Raw genomic sequence first — 14,316 nt, 5'->3', positions numbered from 1 at the left:
GGGTTAAACCCAATCTGTGGTATGAGCTTGGTGATACAAGACATAATTGGATTGGGTAATATTTGTATTTGTTGACAATTATTATCATAATGGGATTGAGTAATAATTGTATGTGTTGACGATTATTATCATAATGGGAATGGGTAATAATTGTATGGGCAGATAATTATTATTGTAATTAGATTAGGTATGTCTTGTTGGCTAAGTTTGTGATGGCTATATATAAATAGTCATATTATTGTTTTAACATATGCTTAAGAGATGTAGTCATCCTAGGTATCATGCGAGAGATGCTTGAGTATTGGCTGGCTCAAGTATCAGTTTGGGACACCATTGAGGTGTTATGTATTGATGTATTGTTGATAATTATTTTGATTAATAGTACAAGTTGGGACGTGGGTTTTCCACGTCAAATATATTATTGTGTGTTTGTGTGCGTACTCTGTATTGGTAGAATTGAATCTCGAATATGTGTGTGTGTTTCCTCCTAACAAGTTGTATCAAGAGCCGAGGTTCGAGGTTCGTGATGAATTGGGTTAGAGGAACGTTCGAGGTTCAATTGGTATGGTGGAGCATGTTGATGGATTTGCTGACAAAATTACATGCGGTATGGCGGTTGACTTGCACCATGGATCAATTCATTCGGACTCGAGGTGGAAGATGGATGGGATCATTGTAATAGTTTCAATGGTTTGATGGTTGATCGACCAGGTGAAATTTTTTGGATGATACTCATGATGTTCTTCAAAAGAGGCTGAAGGATTGTGAACGCAAGGATCGGGTGACTCAATGCTGAAAGGAGGCACTCGTGGTTGATGCACGCGATTTTGTGGATGGATATACTGTTAGGATGAAGAACTGTAGTTTGAAGGTATTGGAGGTCACTATACGGGCCTTAGTGATTCTCAAAAGTTAGAAGAACGGGATGAATGGATTCTTGTTCGAGGGGAGGCATCGATGAACAGACGTTGATGTTTTGATGGTTACCATTCAACCTAATCTGGAGTATTGGGTTGAAGGGGAGGATTGTTGGGGTTAAACCCAATATGTGGTATGAGCTTGGTGATACAAGACATAATTGGATTGTGTAATAATTGTATTTGTTGACAATTATTATCATAATAGGATTGAGTAATAATTGTATGCGTTGACAATTAATATCATAATGGGAATGGGTAATAATTGTATGGGTAGATAATTACTATTGTAATCAGATTAGGTATGTTTTGTTGGCTAAGTTTGTGATGGCTATATATACATAGTCATGTTATTGTTTTGACATATGCTTAAGAGATGTAGTCATCTTAGGTATTATGCGAGAGATGCTTGAGCATTGGTTGGCTCAAGTATTAGTTTGGGACACCATTGAGGTGTTATGTATTGATGTATTATTGATAATTGTTTTGATTAATAATACAAGTTGGGACATGGGTTTTCCACATCAAATATATTATTGTGTGTTTGTGTGCGTACTCTTTATTGGTAAAATTGAATCTCGAATATGTGTGTGTGTGTGTCTCCTCCTAACAAAAGAAGGTCCACAGAATCCACCACCACCACCCCCAACCTCATGACAGATTAGCAGCAACATGAGTAGATATGAAGCCATCAAGGTGTCAATCCTGAAGATACATGAATATCCAATCTAGAAAGTCAGGATGGCCATGTGCTTAGAAGCCACAAATCCTGAATATCTAAGCAGGATTTATGATGGTCCTCATAAGCCAATGAAAGTAGTTGTTTCTTTTGTAGGAGAACTAGAAAAGATGGTTGATAAAGACAGGAAGGACTACTCTCCTGAAGATCTTTCATCTGTTATGAAGGATGCAAAAATCAGACACATCTTGCACAACAGTCTTGATAGTGTTATGTCTTATAGGCTTATTGGATGTAAAACATCAAAGAAGATATGGGATGCTTTAGAAGTAAAGTGTCAAAGCACAACTGTTATCAAGAAGAATAGGAGGACATTACTTACTCAAGAATATGAGCACTTTGACTCAAGAGATAATGAGTCCTTAACAGAGATCTATGACATATTTCAAAAGCCGTTGAAGGACTTATCTCTTGTCGATAAGGAATATGATTTAGAGGACTCAAACTTGAAGTTTCTACTTGCACTCCTTGAAAAGTGGGACTTTAAAGTCACATCAATAAGGGATAATTATGAGCTTAATGAAACACCTCTAGATGAGATCTATGGAATACTGAAAACTCATGAACTAGAGATGGGGCAAAGAAGCAAGAAAAAAGGATCCAAGTCGAGACCAGTTGCACTCAAAGTTGAAGAGAAGCCAAAGGAGAAAGCTAGGAGAAAATGCCACTCCAAAAGAAAAGCTATGATTGCAAAGTTAGATACTGAATCATCAAACTCTGATGATGACTCAAATATCGATAATGAATCAAATATTAACAGTGATCATGACAATAATGAAGATATGGAACAAATGGTTGCTCTACTGGTTAAAAGCTTCAAGAAGATGGTCTATAAGAACTTCAAGAAAGGGAGAAGATTTGCCAGAAAAGGTTCCAGTTCCTCAAATTCTGATAAGAGGAATAACAGAAGAAATACTGACTGGAAGGAATCAAAATCTGGAAAACTTGACAAGTCAAAGGAAAGATGCTATAACTATGATGGTATTGGATACTTTGCAGCTGACTGTAGAAAACCCAAAGCTGAGAAGAAACAAGCCTTGATCACAAAGAAGAAAAACTGGGATGATTCATCTGAATTCAGATGATGGGGTTAACTATGCTCTTATGGCAAATGCCGATACTGAGGCTAACAATGCTAAATTAAAGTTACCTCAGACTACCCTTGCTTTTGATACTGATGATATCCATGAATTAAGATTGTTTCTTAAGTCTCTCCATGTTAGTTATAGGGATCAAACCTTAGAGAATAATAGAATAAGAGTGAAAACTCTGAGTTAAAGAAAATGAATGATCGCCTAAAAATTGAGTTGCTTTCCATGCTATAAATCCAAAAAGAAAGAGATAATGTTCTTTATATTAAACAAAAATTGTTAGAAAAGCATGCTTATCTAGAAAAGGAGTTAGCTAAAAAAATAGAGGTTATTAAGCTTTGGACTAACTTAGGAAAAATAACTCAGGAAATCTTAGAGAATGGTTATTGGGGATCAAGATTAGGATATGCCTATAGATCTAATTCTGATAAGAAAATTGGAAAAGAAACTGAGAAGACGAAATCGGTAAATAATGATACTAAGGTCAAACTAAACAAGGTTTACTTGAAGACTATTAAATTTAATCCAAATGCTGATGCTGTTAAATCGGTTAATGAGGTAGGTTCAACCTCAGCACCTAGATCAAATATAATTACAGATAAGAGTGAACAAGTTCATACAAAATTAGTAAATATTGGTTTAATGACTCAGAAACAGCTTAAGAAAAAACTGAAGGATTTACACATGAAAAACAAGGAGAAAATACCTAGGAAAAATAGGAATGGCAAAGTAGGTTTTAATAAAAATGGTAATTATGTAACTGCTTCCAATGCACCTAGAAAAATAAGCTTGAACTGTGGTAGTACTAGTCATCTTGCTAATTTTTGTAGGAAGAATAAAGAGATAAATATTGTTCCTCCTAAATCAGAGTTTAGGAATAAAACAGTTAGATATAAACCTCAAAGTCCTTATTTTCATTGTGGTAGTGTTCGACACTCTACTTATACATTATATATGATTATTATGAACTGAAACCCTCTTTAAATCAAGCAAAATCTGTTTCTGCATGTGTAAATACTGATAGTAAGAATGTTAACATAAACTCTGATATAAAGTCTTCTGCTGCATATGTTAACAAACTTAAAAAGCCCAAAGGATATAAGCAAGTTTGGATCCTTAAACACTAATTGATTTCAAATACTAATTATAGGGTAACATGAGCAATTCTCTAGTCTTGGACAGTGGATGCTCTGGAGATATGACTGGTCATAAATCCCTGCTATCAGAATTTGAGGAGAAAGATGGCCCAATTGTTTCTTATGGAGATGGCAACTTAGAAAAAATCTTGGGATATGGAAAAATTAAAAATGGGAATTTCAACATTGAATATGTAGCTCTGGCTGTAGGACTCAAGCATAATTTGATCAGTGTGAGTCATATTTATGACAGAGGTTACCATGTGAACTTTTATGAGGAATATTGTGAAATTGTCAGTAAGTATGATGGCAAGATTGCAATGACTGGTGTAAGACATGGTATTTTATATGAAGCTAGGGTCTCCACAAATACTGATGAATCATAAATCTGTCTACTTAGTAGAGCATCTGTGGAAGAGAACTGGAACTGGCATAAAAGACTTTCTCACCTCAATTTCAACAATGTCAATGAACTTGTGAGGAAAGATCTTGTGAGAGGATTGCCCAATGTAGTGTTTATTCCTGATGGCTTATGTGATTCATGCCATAAAGCCAAACAAAGGAAAACATCTTTCAAGAGTAAAACTGAATCCTCCATTCTTGAACCATATCATCACCTTCATATTGATCTCTTTGATCCAGTCAATGTTATGTCAATTTCTAAGAAGAGGTATGCACTTGTAATTATTGATGATTATACAAGATACACATCGGTGTATTTTTTGCATACCACAGATGAATCTCCATCTATTATTCTTGATCATGTGAGGGAGCTGGAAAAAGGGTCAACATACAAAGTGATGATTATCAGAAGTGATAATGGAACTGAATTCAAGAATAGTTTTATGGAAGAGTTTTGAAAATATAAGGGGATAAAACAAGAATTTTTTGCTCCTGGAACTCCACAACAAAATGGAGTTGTTGAAAGAAACAATATAACTCTCATAGAAGCTGCAAGAACCATGCTAGAGGAAGCAAGATTTCCTACCTACTTCTGGTGAGGCTGTGCAAATTGCTTGCTTCACACAAAATGTAACACTGATCAACAGGCATGGTATAACACCATTTGATATGGTGAAGGGAAAGAAGCCAAATTTAAAGTACTTTCAAATTTTTGGTTGCAAGTGTTTTGTTCTCAAAACTCATCCGGAGCAGCTTACCAAATTTGATCTAAAAGCTGATGAAGGTATTTTTGTTGGATATCCATTTTCTATAAAAGCCTTCAGAATTTACAACCGAAGAACAAGAACAGTCATGGAATCTATACATATATCTTTTGATGACAAGAAGATTACTGGATTAGAAGATGTAGATGACCATGACCAATTAAGATTTGAAAATGAAGTACCATATGCTGAACAGCTAAATCCTGATACACTGACAAGTTCTAATACAATAAATCCTGAAATCACTCCAAGCTCTGATGATCCACATGAAAGTGGAAATTCTTCAAATACTGAAGCATATGTTGAAGGGCAGCAACATTATTCAAATCCAGAGTCCTCTACAAGTGATTCAACTCAAGGAACATCAGTAAATAAGTCATCAGACTCTCATTCTAATGAGTCAAATACTGATAACAATGGGAACACTAATTCAGGGGGAGCATCAGGGCATGATAGTGTTACTAGTCAAAGAAATAATATAGAGTTCATGGATCAATAGGGAGGTTCTTCTTCAAGGAGTCAACTTCCATCTGCAAGAAAATGGTCTAAGTCACACACACCTGACTTAATCATTGGAAATCCTGAAAGTGGTGTAAGAACCGGGAAAACCACTCAAAATGAATGTCTCTACCATTCTTTTATATCTCAAACTGAACCCAGGAAGGTGGAAGAATCTCTTTAAGATGCTGACTGGGTTACAACAATGCAAGAAGAGCTTAATGAATTTGAAAGGAACAAAGTTTGGACTCTTGTGCCAAAACCAAAGAACATATTAGTTGTTGGTACAAAGTGGGTGTTTAGAAACAAAACTGACAGTGAAGGCATTATTACAAGGAACAAAGCAAGACTGGTTGCAAAGGGCTATTCACAACAAAAAGGCATTAATTATGATGAGACTTTTGCTCCAGTTGCAAGGCTTGAGGCAATCAGAATTTTTCTAGCCTATTTTGCTCATAAGAAGTTTAAAGTGTTCCAAATGGATGTAAAGAGTGCATTTTTAAATGGAAAACTCGAAGGGGAATTTTATGTTGAACATTCTCCAGGGTTCATTGATCCAAAGTATCCAGATCATGTCTACTTACTCGATAAAGCACTCTATGTACTAAAACAACCTCCAAGGGCCTGGTATGAAACACTTGCTCTTTTTTTGTTAGAAAGTGGTTTCACAAGAGGTAGAATTGACAAAACTCTCTTTTATAAATACCATGGTAAGGACTTGTTATTAGTACCGATATTTGTTGATGATATCATTTTTGGATCTACTAATGATGAACTTTGTACGAGATTTGCAAAGCTAATGCAGTCTAGATATCAAATGATTATGATAGGAGATTTGAGTTATTTTCTGGGGTTACAAATAAAACAGACTGATGAAGGATCTTCAAAAATCGATCCAAATACACCAAGAATTTGCTCAAAAGATTTGGAATGCAAGACATCTCAACTGCATCAACTCCCATGGCCACTGCAACCAAGTTATATTTAAATACTGGTTCATCAACAGATATAACTAACTACATAGGTATGATTGGCTCACTCCTATATTTGACTTCTAGTAGACCTGATATCATGTATGCCACCTGTCTCTGTGCAAGGTTCCAAGCTGATCCAAGGGAACCTCATCTATTAGCTGTGAAAAGAATTTTTAAATATCTCAAAGGAACCATGAATCTGGGATTATGGTATCCTAGAGATTCAGATTTTAAGGTAACTGGATATTCAGATGTCGATTTTGCAGGATGCAAAATAGACATGAAAAGCACTTCGGGAAGCTGCCAATTTATTGGTGGCAGATTAGTTTCTTGGTTTAGAAAGAAAAAAAGTCAATTTCCCCATCAACTACAGAAGCTGAATATATTGTTGTAGGAAGCTGTTGTGCTCAGATTCTATGGATGAAGAATCAGCACTGGATTATGGGTTAGATTATTTTGTTATTCCTATATATTGTGATAATCAAAGTGCTATTGCAATGACAGGAAATCCAGTGCAATATTCAATGACTAAACACATCAACATTAGGTATCATTTCATAAGGGAACATGTGGAAGAAGGTATAGTGGAATTTGTCTTTGTTCCAACAGATCAGTAATTAGCAGATATATTCACCAAGCCTCTCTGTGAAGCTACTTTCACAAGATTGGTGAATGAATTGGGAATGAAATGAGGACATTTCTCAAACTCTGATAATTAAGGAATAACTATTGATAGTTAGAGTATGGTATCTTATCATTATGTATCAATACTTGCTAGTTATTGATAATTATATTAAATTCTGATTCCATAATAACATGTTATTAATTTCTATTAATTCTAGCTAGTAGCTGCATGTTGAACTCTGATTATGTGTATAAGCTCTGATATTGGTCAAATTTGTTTTGACTGATAGATCCAGACAATAGTTTTTAAATTATAAAATTGGTCAAACTTGTGTTGACTGATAAATCCTGATAGTTGTTGATTAAATACTGATAATGGTAAAAACTTTGCTTGATTATTAAATTTTAATGATAATTTAAATTTATTTGAAATAAATGGTTATTCAGTATTTTTAATTAACCGTAAGTTAGTGGAAAATCTTTTAATTACTTGCATGGGTTAGCTATTGCTGTAAGTAACTATCGAACACTTGACTACTTAAACTGGGAAAGGAATCTGAAAAGAGAGATTACTTTTTATTTACCTAGATACGCGTAAGAGTGTTTGCATGATGTGTTTAATTATTACATGGTTAATTGTTAGGACGAAAACACGCGCTAATATTTATGCAAGTATACGCGATTGCAAGTAATATAGAATTATTTTTAGTTCATTCCCACAGAGACTGGTTTAGGTTAATTTCAATCAATGCACTTATGCAACAATGGTATGGTTATTATTCAATGCTAAGATGATTAACAAATTGAGATTGTTTATAACTACGATTAACTAAGAGATTATACTAAAGAACATTAAATAAGAGATTTAAAAGAAATTGTTTTACTATATGACACAAACATGGGATTCTAAATTTATTACTACTTCATTCAATGGCCTTTTTGTTCTTAAACTTAGCATGCAATGGTGATGACACTAATCAAATAACACGAAACTAGTAAACGCCAACTTTCATTGTATGAATACCCTACTACCAGACATCCACAAAATAGATAGAAGCTGAATAGACACCAATTATATTGAGACCCTATATGTCTATAGAATTTGACAACATAATGGTTTAACGCACAAGTTATCTATCATGATTATATAGGGCAAGTAAGATGGTTAAAATTACCTACGAATCATGCATATCAAATACATGAACCTATGCTAGTATGGCAAGTTCTAAACCCCTAAATTCATTTTCGCTTCATTAGAGATTAACACACTATCTTATAAGTTCGCAACACTCATAAGATGAATAAGCACATTAAATACTAGGTTATCATACAATCACCACTCACTAAGGCATTAGAACGTATTAACTAAAGAATTCCATAAGTAAATCCGCTAGAACCAAACGATAACGATTAGTCCATAATCGGACTTATCATCAACGTGGGTTCCAATGAAAGCATGATATAATAAACGTAGTCTTTATACTGAATAAATAATAAAACCATGTACGTTACACAAGAGTATAGGTTCACAAATAAGAAAACTAGCATCCAAGATTACAACTTAAAATAAAGAATCACAAGAATAAACTAGATCCTCTTCGCCTTGGTTGAATTGTGCTCTACGGTCTTCTTACGCCTTCTCCTTAAGCTCTGGTATGTCTTGTTATGAAAAATGATCATAAGTTATTAATATATATGTTGTAGAATCAACCAGGGCTTCAAACTCTCAGAATCCAAGTAGAAACAGAATTTTGCCATCCCGACCTGGCGCGACCGCCCGCTACATCAGCGCGGGCGTCCTGTCTTTCTGTAAACCTGGCAAGGTCGCGCTTAGCACAGCGCGAGCGCACTGACTCTCTGGAAAAAATCCTAAAATTCTGTTTTTCTTGCCGGGTTGAGTTAGCGATATACGAGCAATCTTCCTGAACACCATTCTAACACCAATTTAGCACCAAAACAATGTTAAATCTCCTGATTCTTTTAACTATACCTGAAATGCAAAAACAGTACAAAAACACATCAAATACACACATAACTCGAGTATAAAACACCAATTAAAGCCTTTATAGAGCATTCTAAATGAACATTAATGCCACTTAACACACCCCCAAACTTGAACCGATGCTTGTCCTCAAGCATACACAGACTCAAAGAACAAAAAATAAAAATGCATGAAAATAAAAATGCCACTTAACACACCCCCAAACTTGAACCGATGCTTGCAACTAATATGAATGCAACGATCCCCTCAGATTAACTAATCTAACCAATAAGCAACATCTCAATAAATGCAGTTATTCGCACAAAGATCAATCAAATCCCACAAATCAACTTACCAGCCAGAAACGTGCATGTGTGCAAATGCTTACAGATATACTATCGCAACTAGAGCAACAATCATGACTTACTACTCATCAAGGTAATCACAAGGTTATAAATAGAATAAAAGCTAAACTTAAAATGACTTATATGACTTCAATTCTTATATCAGAGTTATACATGGATTCATGCTTTTATTCATAACACATAAATAACACAAATATGCTTATTTGATCGTGCAATGAGTGAGGTCCACAAAAGAGTTATACAATAATTTCCATGTAGCGAGCGTTAGGTTAGTGGATCCCAGACTATAAAAGCCTTAGGTCACTAGTCACAAAGTCTCCTAAGAACTTAATAACTCGAGTATTAAAGAGCTCACCCGTGATCAATTATGCATAACATATTTTTTTATTTTCTTTTTTTTTTCCTTTTTTTTTTCCTTTTTTCATAAATTTCTGAACGAGTGTGTTTCGCTCCATCTCGTTCAACCCTAGACTACTCATATAAAATGAGCCGGCTACTATCCATTTGACATCTAGCCACAACAACTAGCAATGAAATCCAATTTTTTTACTCCAATTTTTAAATATCCATATTATTTTATTATTAAGAGAATATCCTAAATTCTAAATATAAACATGTCATTATACCTCAACAAACAAACCATGATCATGATCTAGCACTCAAGCAACCTATAAGACTTGGTGAAATTATAATTGTCTCTAGCATGCAAATCAACTCGATAGGACTTAACATCACTCTATACGACATCACTACACTAGTATCAATATCACAAATCAATCGGAAAAGCAAACTTAAGGGATCATGTTATAATGTAAATGCATGAACTATATAAAACAATTATCATGCAAAAATTAAAAAAAACTACTAATAAAAAAAAACTACTACATGGCAAATATGCAACTATATGAACTAAACTATCATGAACATGCAAACTATAACATATAATCCTTAACTACTACCCCTAAACTTAAAATATTTACTGTCTTCAATGAAGATAATTGTAAGGAATCAGTAATACATACTCAGAATCAGGGTCATCACCCTCAACGGGTGGAGTGTCTGGAGGCGGGTACACAGAATCCTCACCAAATACTGGCCACTGGATGTCAAATCCCGTGGATCTGAATGCAGTCCCCAACGCCTGGGTAAAGTCCTTTGCAAAATGACTATGGATGTCATGCATCGCATCCATCCTCCTCATCAAGCGCCTATACTGCGTTGAACTCATACCAACACTGTCCTGTGCTTCCTTCTGCTGTTGCTGCTGCGATGGACCGGCCTCCTCACCCAAATCAGCTCTCCAAGCTGCTCTGCTCGCCTGAGTCGTGCCACCAGCATATACCTGAGGAGCTAGCCTTCCACCTGGCAGATGGTCATAAGAATATCCAAGCCCCTTAGAATCGGGCTTACCACCGTACCACTCCTGCATACTCAACAGCGTCGAACTATCAATCGGGGCACTCGGGAGCTGCAGCTGCTCGTGTGGGGGCCAATGAATGCCAACCGCCATACACAACTTTGTCATAATAGACGCATAGGGTATAGAACCCGTAGTACTCCCTCGCAAGAACCTCAGAATATCTTGATGAAACACCATCCCGAGATTCACATAATCTCCCTGAAGAATCCCCCACAACAACCGTGCACGCTCCACAGTAACATCATGCACGTGAGAAGATGGTGTGATGTTGGTACAAATAAAAGAATTACATGCACTTGCAAACTTGTTCATGCACGAGGCAGGAAAGTGGCATACTCGTTCGTGCCCTTCTTGAACTTTCACTGAGTCTCAGGCACACACAGGGTAGCAACGATCAAATCCAAATTAAAATTATCCCCCGTCTTCTCGTTCCAGTTTTCCTATTCTGTCCTCCTCGCGGGCTGCTCAATCGCTCTCTGAATTGCTTCAGCATTATAGTCCATCGTCAATCCCCTCACCACAGTGAAACGGTTCTTCTCCGTCTTTGCATTCGTGTAGAACTCGCGAACCACACTCATAGGTGCCGCAGAAGGTGCCTCACAAAAAGCTATCCACCCTATCTCCACAATCATCTCCAACAACTGACCATCCCTTTCCAATGGCAGAAAACCTCACTCCTTGGTTATGGGCTTCGAAAGCAGCCTCGTATACTCCGCCTCAGCCTCCAGAGTTGAAAACCAGGGCCTCACACCACCCACACTCGAAGAATTAGTGGTGTTGCTGCTAACTTGGGTTCGTTGTCTTTTGGGTGCCATTGAGATTGAATAAAAGAGAATAAAAGATGTGTGTATAAGAGAGATTTGTGTTTGAGAATTTGAGAAGTGATGGAGAAGTTTGTGTATATGTGTATGTATATATAGGAGATTAGGAAGAGAATTAGTTATGGAAAAGAAGTGGGATTAATGGGAGTGATGGGGGTAATGGAATTGATTTGGAATAGAAATTTTGGGAAGTGGAGGAGGGAAATTCGGGTAGAAATTGATTTTGTATTGAAGTCCCTGAAATTCTGTTTATTTCCTTCTTCTTTTTTTCGACTACAGGGACTCAGCGCGGTCGCCCCGCCTAGCAGCGCGGGCGTACCGTGCTTCTGGAAAACCAGCACAGCCGCCCCGCTACTCAGCGCGGGCACGCCGTGCTTCTGTAGTTGAACTTGAATTTTTTTTCTTTCTGATTTTTTTGTGATTTTCTCCCTCTATCTACTAATGTACAACAAACTTGGGTTGCCTCCCAAGAAGCGCTTGCTTTACATCGTTAGCTTGACGTAGAAACTCAAGATCAAGTAGACAATAAAACAGCACTACCCACCTCACGGTTTTCCGTATCCCCATAGTAATGCTTCAACCTCTGTCCATTCACCTTGAGCGCTTGGCCTGGATCATTTTCAAAAAACTCCACCACTCCATGTGGAAACACAGTTTTGGTAATAAACAGCCCTGACCACCTCGACTTTAACTTTCCAGGAAAAAGACGGAGACGAGAGTTGAACAAAAGAACTTGTTGCCCCGACACAAATGATTTGAGCACTAGACCCTTATCGTGCCACCTCTTGACTTTCTCCTTATACATATTATTGTTCTCATACGCTTGAAGCTGAAACTCATCGAGTTCATTCAATTGAAGCATTCTTTTCTTACCAACTGCATCGAAATCAAGGTTTAACTTCTTCAAAGCCCAATACGCTTTATGCTCAAGCTCCATAGGCAAATGACATTTCTTACCATAAACCAACTGAAACGGCGACATGCCAAGTGGAGTCTTGTATGTTGTTCGATACGCCCAAATAGCTTCATCATTTATTGGCAAAGCCTTGACTTCAACCAATTTCGAGACATAATCAACCGCCAACAAGATATACTGATTATTGCAAGATAAGACAAACGGCCCCATGAAGTCAATTTCCCAAACATCGAAGACCTCAACCTCGAGAAGCACATTAAGAGACATCTCATCCCTCTTAGACATATTACCCACACGCTGGCATCAATCACACTTCAAAACAAATTGATGCGCATCCTTAAACAATATAGGCCAGAAAAATCCTGGTTGAAGGATACGAGTTCCTGTCTTTTCTCCACCATAGTGGCCTCCATACGCAGTCGAATGGAAATCTCGCAAGATCCCCCCTGTTTCGCTGTACGGAATACATCTCCTGATGATCTGGTCAGCTCCTTGCCTAAACAAATATGGTTCATCCCACATGTACCACTTCACCTCTTGAAGAAACTTCTTCCTTTGAGCAAAAGACAAGTCTGGAGGCATGATATTGCTCACAAGGTAGTTCACAATGTCTGCATCTTCCTCCTGCACTCCAAACAACTGATCATCGGGAAAAAACTCATTTATCAATGTCTTATCTTGTGAAGTTGCATTTGGATCTTCTAAACAAGAGAGAAGATCAGCGACTTGATTCTCAGTACCCTTTCTGTCCTTGATCTCTAACTCAAATTCCTGAAGTAAAAGAACCCATCGAATCAATCTAGGCTTCGAGTCCTTTTTCGAGAGGAGATAGCGAATAGCAGCGTGATCGGTGAAAACTATCACCTTCGTCTCAAGCAAATCAGATCGAAACTTCTCAAAACCGTAGGCAATGGCTAGGAGTTCTTTCTCAATAGTAGTATAATTCAGTTGAGCAACATTAAGGGTCTTACTAGCATAGTAGACCACATGAAATATGTTGTTCTTTCTCTACCCAAGACCTGCTCCAACTGCATAGTCACTTGCATCGCACATCATCTCAAAAGGTTCATCCCAATTATGTGCAGTTATGACAGGTGCCATGATTAAACTCTTCTTTAAGAACTCAAAAGCAGCTAGGCACTCGTCATCAAACTTGAACGAGGCATCTTTCTCTAGAAGATTGCACAAAGGTTTAGAGATTTTTGAGAAGTCCTTGATAAAACGCCTATAGACACCCGCATGACCAAGAAAGTTGCGGACTCCCTTAACAGAAATTGGTGAAGGAAGGTTTTCGATAACCCCCACCTTGGCTTTATCCACCTCAAGATCTTTACTAGAGACCATGTGCCCCAGAATAATGCCTTGTCGTACCATAAAATGACATTTCTCCCAGCTGAGAACCAGATTGGTCTCAACACATCTTTTAAGAATGGTGCCAAGATTTTGCAAGCATTCGTCAAAAGAATCACCAAACACAGAGAAATTGTACATGAACACCTCCACATTATGGCCAATCATGTCAGAGAAGATAGCCATTATGCATTTCTGAAATGTGGCAGGTGCTTCACACAACCCAAAACAAACTCTTCTGAAGGCAAAAGTTCCAAACGGACAAGTGAAGTTAGTCTTTTCCTGATCCTCTGGAGCAATGTAAATCTGATTATAACC

This window comes from Apium graveolens, chromosome 2 (genome assembly GCF_009905375.1).
Source record: "Apium graveolens cultivar Ventura chromosome 2, ASM990537v1, whole genome shotgun sequence".
Classification (NCBI taxonomy): domain Eukaryota; kingdom Viridiplantae; phylum Streptophyta; class Magnoliopsida; order Apiales; family Apiaceae; genus Apium; species Apium graveolens.
The sequence above is the reverse complement of the archived record's forward strand: the minus strand, read 5'-3'. Positions refer to the sequence as shown.